This window comes from Mustelus asterias, unplaced genomic scaffold (genome assembly GCF_964213995.1).
Source record: "Mustelus asterias unplaced genomic scaffold, sMusAst1.hap1.1 HAP1_SCAFFOLD_553, whole genome shotgun sequence".
Taxonomy (NCBI): Eukaryota; Metazoa; Chordata; class Chondrichthyes; order Carcharhiniformes; family Triakidae; genus Mustelus; species Mustelus asterias.
The window spans coordinates 725-12,371 of NW_027590503.1; the positions used below are offsets into that span (position 1 = coordinate 725).

Below are 11,647 nucleotides of genomic sequence, written 5' to 3' on the forward strand. Positions count from 1 at the left end.
ATCCAAGGCTGGAATCGAACCCAGGGCCCTGGCGCTGTGAGGCAGCAGTGCTAACCACCGTGCCACCATGCTGCCCAGGTGGGCACACAGACAGCTGCACACACTACACTGTCAATCACCTGCCTCCAGCTGTCAGTGCTGAGGAAGTGAAACCAAGCTCCCCCCTCCTCACTCACTGCTGTGTCAGGTGGATAGTAAAATCCCACGACCACTACTGGATGGAGCGAAGGAGAGCTCCCGCTGGTTTCCGAGGGCTGATCTTTATCCTTCAAACAGCCTAACATTTGGTGGTTATCCGACAGTTTGTGGGATCTGCTGTGTGCAGTGCCTGCCGGGTTTCCCAGGTGAACAGCAGTGACTGTGTTTTGGAAACAGGAAGCTGCTGTGTTGATTCAGAGCGGACTGGGACAACCCAGAACAAGCACAGGAGCTAAATCACTCCCTCCTTTCGATGTTCCCTCCTGCCGTTCTGTAGGAAGAGATGGTGACTGCACAACAAGATCCCACAAGGCACGATGCAACACACAGCCAGGGAACTTAATTTCAGAGACGGTTTGAGGGACCCCTGGGAGAACCTGTTACAGCAGCTCGAATCTCAGGAACAGGTTACACAAATCTGTGACCTTCTGACCTGGGTGAGAGAGAGAATGAGAGGCACCAGGATAAGCCTGGAATGACTGATCCAGGAACTTCCAGTCCCATCGTCAACTCCAACAGGTCCCTTATCCGAGGCTCAGCAAAGGGGGTCAACATGATAAACAACTGAATACCCAGTGAAAAAATACACAGTCCCTGCTGTCAATATCTCCGGCCATTCCACATCGGTCACAGGTACACGGGCCAATGTCTGTGTGTGCGTGGGGGGGGGGCAGTGATGGGAGGGCATGTTACCTACAGAATGCCTGGTCTCAGGTTAGCCAGACGGCAGGTTGTATCCGGTGTCGATCGTCCTCAGGCCGTGTCTCAGCGAGCGATAGTAGGAGAGTGGGACCATCACAGGACCAGGCCCCCGCCTGTGTACTCCACTCTCTGTGTAAAAGGAGAAGGTGGTAAGAATCGGAGTGGGAATAGCTTCTGTCGAGCCTGCTCCACTATTCATCATCAACCTCATCTCCACTTTCCCTGCAGTCTTCCCGATCCCTCAATTCCCAAAGATATCCCCACTTTCCGCACATTCCTCCCCATCCCATAATTCCCAAAGATATCCCACTTTCCCCGCACTCCTTCCCATCCCTCAATTCCCAAAGATATCCCCACTTTCCCTGCACTCCTCTCCATCCCTCAATTCCCAAAGATATCCCCACTTTCCCCACACTCTTCCTCCTATCTCTCAATTCCCAAAGACATCCCCACTTTCCCTGCACTCTTCCCCCATCCCTCATTTGTTTTTGTTTATTTGTGGGACATGGGCGTCTCTGGCTGGCCAGCATTTATTGCCCATCCCTAGTTGCTCGAGGGCTGTTGAGAGTCAACCACGTTGCTGTAGCTCTGGAGTCACATGTAGGCCAGACCAGGTAAGGGCGGCAGATTCCCTGTGGTTGACTCTCAACTGCCCTCCAAGAGCAACCAGGGATGGACAATAAATGCTGACCAGCCAGAGATGCCCATGTCCCACGAATGAATAAAAAGAATTGGGCCCAATCTACTCAACCTCTCAGGCTCCACAGCCCTGAATGGTTTCCTCTTCCTATTTTCCTGGCTCCCCCTCACATACAAAGTACGGATCTCACCTGTTGCGGCTGGATGAATGCCAGCCAGTCAGAGGCGTGTGTGGGCAGCAGCCCCATTGCCTGGCACTTGTAGATGGCCAAGGCCAACCCCAGCAGGTTGCCGATGAAGTAGATGAGACGCTGCAGCCAGTGCTGATTCGAATTCCCCAGGACCCTAAAGACTGAGAGCGAGAATGGAAAAGCAGGAAGTTCAGGAACATGTGAGAGCCTTTCCTCATAACACAGCCCATCCATTTTAGGTATCAGTGTCTGGTAAACCGTCTCTGAACTGTCTCCAGCATACTTGGACACTTCCTTAAATAAGGTGACCAATACTGCACACAGTACTCCAGATGTGGTCTCACTAGTGACCTGTACAACTGAAGCATAACCTCCCTAGTTCTGTATTTAATTCCCATCACAATGAATGATAACATTCTATTAGTTTTCCTAATTACTTGCTGTACCTGCATATTAGACTTTTGTGATTTATGCACTCAGACACCCAGATCTTGATCAATTGGGCCAGTGGGCTGACGAATGGCAGATGGAGTTTAATTTAGACAAATGCGAGGTGATGCATTTTGTAGATTGAACCAGGGCAGGACTTACTCAGTTAATGGTAGGGCGTTGGGGAGAGTTACAGAACAAAGAGATCTAGGGGCACATGTTCATAGCTCCTTGAAAGTGGAGTCACAGGTGGACAGAGTGGTGAAGAAGGCATTCGGCATGCTTGGTTTCATCGGTCAGAACATTGAATACAGGAGTTGGAATGTCTTGTTGAAGTTGTCCAAGACATTGGTAAGGCCACACTTGGAATACTGTGTGCAATTCTGGTCACCCTATTATAGAAAGGATATTATTAAACTGGAAAGAGTGCAGAAAAGATTTACTAGGATGCTACCGGGACTTGATGGATTGAGTTATAAGGAGAGGCTGGATAGACTGGGACGTTTTTCTCTCGAGCGTAGGAGGCTGAGGAGTGATCTTCTAGAGGCCTATAAAATAATGAGGGGCACAGATCAACTAGATAGTCAATACCTTTTCCCAAAGGTAGGGGAGTCTAAAACTAGAGGGCATAGGTTAAGGTGAGAGGGGAGAGATACAAAAGTGTCCAGAGGGGCAATTGTTTCACACAGAGGGTGGTGAGTGTCTGGAACAAGCTGCCAGAGGTAGTAGTAGGGGCAGGTACAATTTTGTCTTTTAAAAAGCATTTAGACAGTTACATGGGTACGATGGGTTTAGAGGGATATGGGCCAAATGCGGGCAATTGGGATTAGCTTAGGGGTTTTAAAAAAGAAAGGGCGGCAAGGACAAGTTGGGCCGAAGGGCCTGTTTCCCTGCTGTAAACCTTTATGACTCTCTGACTCAATCCCTCTGATTCTCAAAGCTCTGCAATCTCTCACCATTTAGACAAAATGCTTCTTTTTCATTCTTCCTGCTGAAATGGACAATTTCATATTTGCCCAAATTCTACTCCATTTACCAGATATTTCCCCACTCACTTAACCTTTCTGTCTTTCTGTACTCTCTGTATGTCCGCTTCACAACTTACTTTCCCACCTATCTGTGCGTTATCGGCAAATTTGCCAAACATCCTTTCATCCAGTCATTCATATAAATTTCATTCCTTGCCCTAAATTTGATTCCTTTTCCACTATTTAGTTTAAAACCGTCTCTATTTTCCTCATTATGGGGTTCGCAAGAACACCAGCCCCAGCACAGTTCAGGTGTAGATTGTCCCAATGGTACAGATCCCACTTTACCCAGGACTGGTGTCAGTGTCCCATCAACCAGAACCCACCTCCCACACCAGTTAGGGTGGCACAGTGGTTAGTACTGCTGCCTCACAACACTAGAGACTCGGGTTCTATACTGGCTTAGAATCCCTACAGTTCTGAAGGAGGCCATTCAGCCCATCGCTTCTGCACCAACCATAATCCCACCCAGGCCCTATCGCTGTAACACCACATATTTACTCTGTTAGTCCCCCTGACACTATGAGACAACTTACCATAGCCAATCAATTTAACCCGCACATCTTTGGACTGTGGGAGGAAACCGGAGGAAACCCACGCAGATAGAGAGAGAACATGTAAACTCCACACACACTCGAGGCCGGAATTGAACCTGGGTCCCTGGCGCTGTGAGGCAGCAGTGCTAACCACTGTGCCACCGTGCCGCCCCTTGGGTCACTATCTGTGCAGAGTTTGCACTTTCACCCCGTATCTGTGTGGGTTTTCTCCCACAGTCTGAAAGACGTGCTGGTTAGGTGCATTGGCCATGCTAAATTCTCCCTCAGTGTACCCGAGCACGCACCGGAATGTGGCGACTAGGGGATTCTCACAGTAACTTCATTGCAGTGTTAAAGTTAGCCTTGTGACACAAAAATTTACTTTAAAGCAGCCTTTCAGTCATGCATTCATCCCTCCGATCTAATCTGTCCTATACCTATTAGCGGGCACTCAGGTAATAATTCAGAGATTATAACCATTGAGGTTCTGCTTCTGGTGCCCAAGTCCTCACATCGACACCGAAAACCTCCTTCTTTGTCTCTGTTGTTTGTACCTACATTGACGATGACAACTGAAAACTTCCCCTCCCCAATGCAAGTTCCTCTCCAGCCCTGATCAGATGTCCTGAACCCCGGCCCCAGACAGGCACCACAGCTGCCTTGATTCACATTCTTTGCTGCAGAGAATGTGCCAATCCCTTTGACTGTACTGTCCCCCATTATCACTGCATTCCTTTTCACTTCCCTCACCAGAATGGTTTCCTTACCACAGTGCCATGGTCAATTGGCTCATCCATCCTGCAGCTCCCATTCATCCAAACAAGCTGAAAATACCTCAAACTGGCTGGACAATGGTAAAGGCTAAGGCTCCTGTCTGTGAGTTCCCTTATCTGTCTCACTCAGTCACTCTCCAGTTCCTGACCACTGACCAAATCAGCAGACCCTGTGCCAAGAGGTGTGACTGCTCCCTGATACAAAGAATCCAGGTAACCTTCCCCCTCCCTGATGCATTGCAGTGTCTGTAGTTCAGCCTCCAGCTCATAAACTCTGAACCAGAGCTGCTCGAATTTCACTTACTGCAGACATGTTTGCCCTGGATCAAACTGACAGCCACGAGCTCCCACACGCTGCAGCTGTGACACATCTTTAATGTGTGCGAATAATCTATTTAATTATTTTATCCAATTACATATTTTGTTTTTGTTTTAAGTATTTTAGTTTTTAAGTATTTTATTAATCTTACCACCAGTTGCTGTACTGTTTTAATCTTTAAGCATAGAATAAACCGTAGTCACTTAGCAGATATTCACCAAAAATCTAGCTTCTTCTCCTGTGGAAGAGTAAGATCACTTCCTGAAGGCTGAGAATATTAGAAAGCAAAAGGGCACCTCTTTCCCTTCCTTCTCTAACTCCCTTAATTACCCAACTCTCAGCACTCTATTCTAAGCTGCACTCAAGTGATGCCAGTTCAGAGCTGTTTCTGAGCTGCAGATTCAATATAGTACTCACTTGCAGACATGGACATCAAGGCCTGTATGAGTCTCGAGGCCATCATGCACACCATCATGATAGGGAGGATGGAGATGGTGTTGCCAGCCATGTACATGGTGAACAGATTCATGGGCAGCTGTTTCAATGGGCCCAAGGCAATGTCCCAGCAGCGCTGAAAACAGAAAGTGAGCAGGGTATCAGTAAAGAGAGACAGTTTGGGGAGGTCATATACTGATCTTATACCCGGGCCTGGAAGTTAGGATGATGATTAACACAAGTCCCTTTATCACGCAGGCTGCTGTGGTTCACCAAGGTACTTCACCACCATGGACAAACCAGGGGTGTTGTCAGCCACACACGAAAGACACATTCAAATCCAACTTACTTTCTCAACCAGGATCCGGTCTGTTTCTTGGACGCAGATGTCCGGTAGCTGTTTGTTTGAATATGCGACTGGGTGCATGGAGTCTCTCTGGCCACAATGTTAATCACAGCTCCTGTGAGAAACAGAAAACACAAATTGGTCACCCTTTCAAGACCTTCTTTAAAGAGGGAGTCTCTCTGTTGAGGACCCTAACGTGGTGGCAATCGTGCCAGCATGAACTAAAGCTTGGGCAAACATCAGACACACACTGCCATTGCGTATACCAAAGTGCCAGGGGAACGGAGGGCTGCAGAAGTGGATTAGTGTCAATCAGGGTGCCAATCCACTTGCCCTCCATTGAGGGACAAAGTGACAAATCACCAGATGTACCAAATTGTATCTTGAAAACAAACACTGCGGGACATTGAGAGAGATCCAGTTCAGCACCCGGCCCTGGAAACGAGCAATCGTTCCCCCAACCACCACCGCAGTTGGCACCTGATCAGGTGGAGGGGCTGAAACCAAAAGGGCATCTCAGGGTCATGACCTGGGGAAATGATGCCAAGTGGGGTCTGAGTGATTTCTGGAGGATTTGAGGGGCTGCTTTGTGCTGAGGAGCTGGGTGAGGGGTAAAAGAGGCGTGAAAAATCCGGGGTTAGGAAGTTTTGGGTTGGTCCACATCCCCGGGTCAGTGTGCGGTGGCCTCCCCTCAGGAGAGACGGGCTGACCCGGCTTGCCTCCTACTCGAGCCCCCGGCTTCCCGCGCGGCCTCCGCACCTGCTGCTGCCACTCAGGTTAAGCTCGAGGGTCCACTTGTGCCAGCGCGCGCGGTTGACAAGCCCCGCCCCTGCCGCCATGACAACGCCGCCGACCGTTAACCGTCCCCCCTTTTCAAATCTGATTCCGATCCGGGGAAGAACCCGCGCGCTTCCGTCAACAAACCACTCCCGCTGCAATGCGCATGTGCGGTCGCAACCTCTTCAGCTCTTCTTACGCCGCCCATTGCCCCGCCCCCACAACTCCGCCATGTTTATTAGGGGCACATCGGCTCCGACTCGATTCACTCTCCGGCTAAATAGAGAGCCTCTGACCCGCACAAAGATGGACACCACTCAATATCAGAGATTTATAATGTTGCTTCCTTAATTCCCTCACGAAAATGTCTTACACCGTATAAAACATCAATAAAACCTAAAGGACCAGATTATCCTTCTCATTCTGCAACCAAAACCAATCCAATGTTAATGGGTTTCTCCACAGATACTGCCAGACCTGCTGATGTTATCCATCATTTTCTGTTTTTATTTCACATTTCTGCAGTATTTTACATTCTGCCTCGAAGGGCTGATCCTTCCAACCAAGTTACAACGGACAGAACAATATAACATTGTGGCTTCCTCCAAGTATGAGAACTGAAGGGTGGACAATTTGCATGTATTAGTTCAAGTAAAGTTTATATTAGTCACAAGTCGGCTTAGATTAACACTGCAATGAAGTTACTGTGAAAATCCCCCAGTACTCACAGTCCGGCACCTGTTCGGGTGCACTGAGGGAGAATTTAACATAGCCAATGCACCCTAACCAGCATGTCTATCGGACTGTGGGAGGAAACCAGAGCACTCGGAGGAAACCCATGCAGACACGGGGAGAACATGCAGACTGCGCACAAACAGTAACACAAGCTGGGTATCAAACCCAAGTCCCTGGCGCTGTGAGGCAGTAGCGCTCACCACTGTACCAAGGTTGATTAGAATCACAATATCACTGATGTAACCTAGTGATGCCAATGAAATAATGGCAGTGATCTCATTGACGAGACACAGTTTGATATTCAATTAATTTGAAATAAGTCAGCATACGGAAAGAATACAGGTGTTGAATATAAATGAAGAGTTCAGTTTATTTTGCTCACTCTCACGAATCAGGCTGAACCTTCTACTGAGGACATACAAGGAGAAGATTTTGTCTTGTCATCCTGTTACTGACATATCAAATAGAGCAGGAAAATACATGGGCATTGAATGGAATCTGACTTCTCCAACTGGAGTCAATGGGAGCTGTCTTGAGAACACATTGTCTGGACACTATTTTCAGTAAAGTACTGGAACTCTGCATATCTCCCTGCACAGCACATTTCTCCATTCAGCTTGTTCCATTTTTGTACATGGTTCCCTCTGATTCCTGTCTCTGTGTCTCTCAGCCCGCAGTAATTTACCGTGCTGTCAGACAGCAGCTCATGGATGGTTCCTCATTTTTCGAACTGTCGAATGATGCAGAAAATTGAGTCCCCATACCCTCTGCTCTAAAAACACTTCCGTAATTAGGGATGTGGATGAAGAAGTTGGGAGCTTTATCCTGGACTTGATGGTACAGCCGTAAGGAATATGAATGAGCTGTGCTCGAAAAACTCTAATTAATGGTAACTGAATCTCCCTCAAACTGTGTCATTGTAACTGGCTCCTGTGAGACACGGACACTAAAACTGATTTATTTTACATATTCTGATATATCCTGACCATTGATTAACTGTAAATAGCTACTGAACCTTGGGGAGGAAAGTGTGCAGGTGACTTTCTCCCTCTCTGATGCCCCACAATTTCAGCAGCTCAGACTCCAGCTCAATAACCCTGAGCACAGATTCCGCCAGCTGCAGACACTCGCCACAGATATGACTGTCCAGGTTTGCACAAACTCTCACATGCTGCAGTTCTGGCACACCACCTGCCCTGTGAAGAACATCAAACTCCTGTCCAGTTACAGGAGAAATAAAAAAAGGATTAACAACAGCATTCAACCCCTGCAGTTACACATGAATTCGCTGGTGTCTCAGCAGGTTGGATTGCCGATTGAATCCCTTCCCACACTCTGAGCAGGTGAACGGCCTCTCCCCACTATGAGTGTGTTGGTGTGTCTGGAGATTGGATGATTGAGTGAACTGCTTCCCACACACAGAGCACCTGAACATTCTTTCCCCAGTGTGAACTCGCTGGTGTTGAATAAGATGAGATGATTGTCTGAATCTCTTTTCACAGTGAGGACAGCTGAATGGTCTCTTGTCAGTGTGAACAAGCTGGTGTTTCATTAGATCGGGAGAGGTTTTAAAGCAATCCCCACAGTAAAAGCATTTATATGGTCTCTTGTCACTGTGAACTCTCTGGTGTGACCCGAGGCTGGATGACTTTGTGAATCCCTTCCCACATGTGGAGCAGATGAACGGTCTCTCTCCAGTGTGAGCACGTCGATGGGTTTCCAGCTGGGATGGGTAACTGAATCCCTTCCCACAGTCCCCACATTTCCATGGTTTATCCATGGTGCCGGTATCCTTGTGTCTCTCCAGATTGGATGGTCAGTTGAAGCCTCGTCCAAACATGGAATACGTGTATGGTTTCTCCCCACTGGAAATGGTGTGATTTTCTTTCAGGCTGTGTAACTGGTTAAAGCTCTTTCCACAGTCACTTCACTGGAACAGTCACTCGGGTGTGTGTGTGTGTGTCTCAGTGCTTTCCCAGTCACATCGATGCTTGAAATCTTTCCCCACAGGCAGAACAGAGAAACATTTCTCCTTCCACAGTGAAAGGTCGATGATATTTAGCTCTTGATTAATTCAGTGACTCTGACTGATCGCAAAGAAATGTTTTTCTGTCTTCAGATCATCTCCTACTCACCCCCTGTAAAAAGAATTGATGGTGTCAGTGTCACTCAGTCCAGGATAGAAATTCAGAAATATCCAGTTCCTGTGCAACATTCCCACCCTCTGTTCTTCCAAATATGTGATCCAATCAAACTAAAATATGCTAAAATCAGCAACAAAGTCCTCACAAAAGGAAAGGGAATGTTCTTAACGAAACCAGAATGTTTTTTACAAACACATGAACAAGGAGCTGAGGTAGGCCATTCAGCCCCTCCACCATTTATTAAGACTGTGGCTGATTTGATAGTAACCTCAAATCTGCAAGATGCTTACCTCTGATAATCTATCGCCCCCTTGCTTACCAAGAATCTAACCACCTCTGCCTTAAAAATATTCAAAGATTCTGCTTCCACTACTTTTTCAGAAAGAGAGTTTCAAAGACTCACAACCCTCTGAGTGAAAGAATTTCTCCTGACCTCTGTTTTAAACGGGCGACCCCTTATTTTAAACAGTGACCCCTAGTTCTAAGTTCCCTCACAGGAGGAAACAGCCTCTTCACAACCACCTTGTCAAGACACCTCAGGATCTTATAATGGTTTAGTCAAGTCTCCTCTTGGTATTCTAAACTCCAGTGGATACAAGCCAAGTCTGTTCAAACTTTCCTTACAAGACAATACACCCATTGCTGCTATTAGTCAGTTAAACCTTCTCTGAACTGCTTCCAACATATTGACATCCTTCCTTTAATAAGGTAACCAATACTGTACACAATACTCTAAATGTGGTCTCACCAATGCCCTGCACAACTGAAGCACAACCTTGCTACTTTTGCAATCAACTCCCTCACAATAAATGGTAACATGCTATTAGCTTTCCTAATTACTTGCCCTGCCTGTATAAGAGCCTTCTGTGATTCATGCACTGGGACACAAAGGTCTCTCTGCACCTCAGAGCTCTGCAATCTCTCACCATTTAGATAAGTTTATCTTTTATTCTTCCTGCCAAAGTGGACATTTCACAGTTGCCCAATTCTACTCCATTTACCAGTTTTTTGCCCACTCACTTATCCTATGTGTATATTTTTGTAGTCTCCTTATGTCATCTTTACGACTTATTTTCCTGCTTATAGTACATTGGCCATGCTTAGTGTCCAAAGATGTGTAGGTTAGGTAGACTAACCATGATGAAATGTGTGGCATTATAGGGATAGGGCTGGTGGTGGGCCTGGGTAAGATGCTCTTTTGGAGAGTCAGGGCAGACCTTATGGGCCAAATGGACTCCTTCTCCACTGTACGTATTCTATGGTTTATGCTTCTATGGTTTATCTTGTGTGATTATCAAATTTGGCAATCATTGCTGCAATCCCTTCATCAAAGTCATTTCTATATATTGTAAACAGTTCAGTTCCCAGCAGTGATTCCTATGGCACACCACTTGCCAAAAGGGCCACCCAGATTTCCCTCAGTGTACCTGAACAGGCGCCGGTGTGTGGCGACTGGGGGATTTTACAGTAACTTCATTGCAGTGTTAATTTACCCTACTTGCGGCACTAATAAATAAACTTTAAACGTTAATGATCCACAAACTCCTCTGGGCAGCACAGTGGTTAGCACTGTTGCCTCACAGCGCCAGGGACCCTGGGTGCTTTCCCAGCTTGGGTCACTGTCTGTGTGGAGTTTGCACGTTCTCCCCGTGTCTGCATGGGTTTCCTCCGGGTGCTTCTGTTTCCTCCCACAGTCCGAAAGACGTGCTGGTTAGGTGTATTGGCCATGCTAAATTCTCCCTCAATGTACCAGAACAAGCGCCGAAGTGTGGCGACTGGGGGATTTTCACAGTAACTTCATTGCAGTGTTGATGTGAGCCTACTTGTGACACTAATAAATAAACGTTAAAACTTTATATTGGTTCCTGTGACTCTGCGGGAACTCGGACCCTCATTGGAAACAGACACTGAAGCCCCGCCCTCTATTGCGTCACCAAGGGGGGCACGCATGCGCGCCATTCCCCGTTGGAACAAGATGGCGGCCGTTAACTACGGCTTTGTCCCGGGAAACAGACACGGAGCTGCAGACACGGGACCTTCAGGTCAGTATTTGGGGTTTGAGGCTTTCACCACGTGTTTCGAAACATTCCCCGTTCCACGGTTGGCACTATCACTCCCTCTCGGTCACCATATTCTTACCCGTTTGGAGATACGACGAACAACAAACACTCCGTTGGCCATTGCTGCGCATGCTCCGAATACAGAGCGCTATTGCGTTTGCGCACTGCCCTGGATAGGGGACATCCACCGCCGCGGAGAACTCTGGGTAAAGTACCCACCATCTACTGTCCAAATTAATTTTTCTGCTATGATGTGGGGATTAGGGCGGCGAGGCAAATAAATGAAGTTAGGAACCAAATAAAATGAAAATCCAAGTGCACAGATCCTCCATAGA

General features: G+C 47.4%; 1 pseudogene; it reads right to left on the reverse strand.

Annotated features, from left to right (window-relative positions):
• Positions 1–993: 993 nt before the first annotated feature.
• On the reverse strand, positions 994–6,435 carry LOC144487019 (ER membrane protein complex subunit 4-like; annotated as a pseudogene).
• Between the last annotated feature and the right edge of the window lie 5,212 nt (positions 6,436–11,647).